This window comes from Gymnoscopelus microlampas (genome assembly GCF_963454915.1).
Source record: "Gymnoscopelus microlampas genome assembly, chromosome: 16".
In the NCBI taxonomy this organism is placed as follows: domain Eukaryota; kingdom Metazoa; phylum Chordata; class Actinopteri; order Myctophiformes; family Myctophidae; genus Gymnoscopelus; species Gymnoscopelus microlampas.
In genome coordinates this window covers 32,314,755-32,319,273 of record NC_139953.1, presented here as the reverse complement: position 1 = coordinate 32,319,273, position 4,519 = coordinate 32,314,755, and positions in this window count along the sequence as shown.

The window sequence follows — 4,519 nt, the reverse complement described above, 5'->3', positions numbered from 1 at the left end:
GTTTATGAAGTAAATAGCCGACTCTCACGTGTAATGAAGAGGATAAGAAGTTTGTTTACAGTTTAACCTCACGACCAAAGGCTAATAAAACTTGGAATGGATATTTTGTTACGTCCCCGTCTAGGGGAAAAAGAGATGCAACATAAAGTTTTTTATTTAGAACTTTATATATATATATATATATATAAAGTTCTAAAAAAAAAATATATATATATATATATATATATATATATATATATATATATATATATGTATATATATATATATATATATATATATATATATATATATATATATATATATATATATATATATATACATATATATATATATATGTATATATATATATATATATATATATATATACATATATATATATATATATATACATATATATATATATACACCCACCTTTTAGAATTTAGATGGAGAGTGAAAAAGTTCTTTGGGAGTTTTGAACCTTTAACCAACGGTTCATGCACTGATTTATCTCACATGCTACCTGGCATGGAAGATGCAATAGAGAATGTATTACTTAACCCACCTTTGAGAATTTAGACAGAGTGATTTTTTTTCTTCTGGAGTTTTGGCCCTTAAACTTTCTGTTTATAAACCACTGATTTAACGTTTGAACCACACTGGCATTGAAGATGCAACCGAGAATGTAATATTTAACCCACCTTTTAGAATTTAGATAGAGTGATGATAATGTTCTTCATGAGGTTTGATCGCTGAACCTTTTATTTATGAAACCCTGAATAATACCTCGAGCCACACTAACATGGAAAACTCACGTAAGAATGCAATACTTAACCAACCTCTTCGATTTTAGATTGAGAGTGAAAAAATATATTAAGGAGTTCCAAACTCTAAACCTTCAGCTTAAATCCCTGGTATCCCTGGCTTAAATCTCCTGAGCCACACGGATATGGAAGATGCAACTCTATTTGATGACTATAAGATATGACAATAACGGATTTGTATTTTGATGACATTAAACATCCCTCTGTTTGCTCTCAATAAAAGGGTAAATCTGGGTGCAGAGAAAAATGTTCCAACAGATGTTTTTTTTTAACAATAACTGTTGTGTTTTCTTCTTGTGTTCCTTGTTTCTTAGTTATACTTACGCACACACACACACACACACACACACACACACACACACACACACACACACACACACACACACACACACACACACACACACACACACACACACACACACACACACACCTCCTACTCTGTGCATCCTAATGGATGTAATAATTCCTCTGCATCCTCCGGCCTCCAGTGAAGCTCTCTAGTCCATTAAGTTAGAATCTACATCTTTATCTGCATCTCTCTCTGCTTTGACTCTCTCACCTTTCATTTAAACAACTCTTTACCTGCAACTCTCTGTGCTTTGACTCTCTCACCTTTCATTTAAACAACTCTTTACCTGCAACTCTCTGTGCTTTGACTCTCTCACCCTTCATTTAAACAACTCTTTACCTGCAACTCTCTGCTTTGACTCTCTCACTCTTCATTTAAACAACTCTTTACCTGCAACTCTCTGTGCTTTGACTCTCTCACCTTTCATTTAAACAACTCTTTACCTGCAACTCTCTGTGCTTTGACTCTCTCACCCTTCATTTAAACAACTCTTTACCTGCAACTCTCTGCTTTGACTCTCTCACTCTTCATTTAAACAACTCTTTACCTGTAACTCTCTGTGCTTTGACTCTCACATCCTGCATTTGAAATTGGTTTGGCTAAATCAACCCACGCCTATAAATCTCTAACGGTGTACAGAGAGGGAGAACTTGACTGATGTACTGTACCTGCATCATCAAACCAGGCTTTTCAAAGCCTTTAAAAGCCTTTTTTCTCTCCAAGGACCCTCAGGAAATATGGTTCAGAGTGCTGCCAGCCCAGACCAGCAGTTGTTGTTGCTGGTGATTCCATCCTGTGGAGAACGATCTGGAGGAGGAGGAGCTATAGGAGAGACAGACAGGCTGTCCAATGGTTCTGATAAAGAGCTAGGAGAGACAGACAGGCTGTCCACTGGTTCTGATAAAGAGCTAGGAGAGACAGACAGGCTGTCCAATGGTTCTAATGAAGAGCTAAAATGTTTGAAAATTGCAGATCTACAAGCTTGCGTCACAAGCTTGTAGATCTGCTATTTTCAAATAGCCTAGGTTTAAAATAGGGCTAAAGTGGTTAATGTATGTTTTATAATATAATAATTTATATCTGCAAAATAACTAGTAACTAAATTGTAGTGGAGTAAAAGTACAATATTTGCCTCTGAGATGTAGTGGAGTAGATGTAAAAGTACTGAACACTGGAAATACTCCAGTAAAGTAAAAATTTGTTTATTAGTTAAACGTGACACTTATTGGCCCGCGGACCCCTATTTGAAAAAGATATGCCAGGGACCCCCATAATAAAAGAAGATTTTTACCACTCTAGCATGGATTCTCAACCATTATAATTTCAAGGACCCCCAGTTTGACATGCATTTAGGCTACGGACCCCCATTTAATCTCTGGGACCCCAATTTCTAATGTAAAATCTACGTTAATTTAACTCTCAGAGTTACAGACCCAAGTACAATGAGTACAATTTTGAGGTACTTTTACTTTACTGGAGTATTTCCAATTGTCTATACTTTTACTGCTACCACACTTTTACTCCACTACAATTATTTGAAAACTTGAGTTACTAGTTACTTTCTAGATATACATGATTACATTATAAAACATACATTAACCACTTTAGCCCTATTTTATACCTAGGCTGTTTGAAAATAGACGATCTATGCGACGTGCTGTGAGCTTGTAGATCTGCTAATTTCAAACATTTTAATATAATATATAATATAATAATTCATAACACTTTTACTTTTGGTACTTTAAGTACATTTTGATACCAATACTTTTGTACTTTTACTCAAGTACATGTTTAATTCCGAACTTTTAGTTGTAACAGAGTAATTCTAAATTGCAGTATTGATACTTTTACTTAAGTAAAACACTTGAGTACTTTTTCCACCACTGATCTGCATAGTAGCCTAGTGTTTATCTGTCTGTTTTTTAATGTCATGAATTGAGTACATTTGAAAACAAGCCATTAGGCTTTCATGAGCTTTTTAATCCATTTTAGTTGACCTTGTATTTAAACTGTACTTCATGTACTCTATCTCTGCAACCTTCTGAATAAAGTATTCAATCAATCAATCAATCAATCAATCAATCAATCAATCAATCAATCAATGTCATGAACCGACTGGAAAACTCTGGACGCCATCTAGTGTCCATTAGCAGACACTACATGTCATGTGTCTGAAGATTATTATGGATGCTATAAATCAGTAGAGACCCCCACTTTAACGTATGCTTTATGGCCACGGACCCTTGGGGACCACCTGGCCCAGGGACCCCCATCTGAAAATATTTAGTGCCAGGGACCCCGAGAAGAGAAAAGTTATGTTAAGAAATTCAACATCATTCAAAATGTTCCAAACATTTTCAAGATGTTTCAAAACATTTTTAAAGATATCAGATGTACAAGCTCGCTGCGCCGCCTCGAAGTGACGCGCTGTGAGCTTGTAGATCTGATATTTTTGAATAGCCAAAGTATAAAATATGGATAAAGTGGTTAAATGATTGTGATGCTGTATTTTAAATTGAATCGATTTTTTTTTAAACATACTGGTTTTAAATAGACAATTTATTCAAATATGTAAATTATCTCATTAAATATACACGATTCACATATGCAAAGTACAAAAGTATTCACATTGAAATATACTTAAGTGCTGAAAGTAAAAATAAAAGGATTCCCTCTGCTTGCAATGAGGGAACAGGGCGCATGCGACCTGCAGTGAGAGATATGTTTAATGTATGTAATATGTTTTGCTAACTCTTGCTGTAAACCTATTTGCCCTTTTGGGACATTAAAGTTGAACCTTGAAAGTGAAAGTACTCATTTTTCAGAATATCCCATTTCACACGTTTCCAAATGTGTAAAAATGCTTTGAAAAGAAAAATAAAACAGCAGATCTACAAGCTCACAAGGCGTTGTGAGCTTGTAGATTTCAAATAGCCTAAGTATACATAGGACTGTAGTGGTTAATGTACGTTTTGTAATAATATTAAAAATCTATAAAGTAACCAAAGTTTTCAAGTAATTGTAGTGAAGTAAAAGTACAATATTTGCCTCTGAGGTGTAGTGGAGTAGAAGTAAAAGTATTGGAAATACTCAAGTAAAGTACAAATAACTCAAAATTGTACTTAAGTACAGTACTTGAGTACATGTACTTAGTTACTTTACACCGCTGCTCTGCACAGGTGAAGATGATTTAGTGTTGATGAGTGAAAAGCAGTCTGTGGATCTATTCACTCTGCAGGATGAACATCCGGTCAGAAAGCGGAAATGGTTTGTCCATGTGACGTGCGGGTGAACGTGTTCAACGCACCGGATCCAGTAGGCGGGGCTTTAGACCGGATGTGAATACTGATTTAAAAGAGGCGCAGGC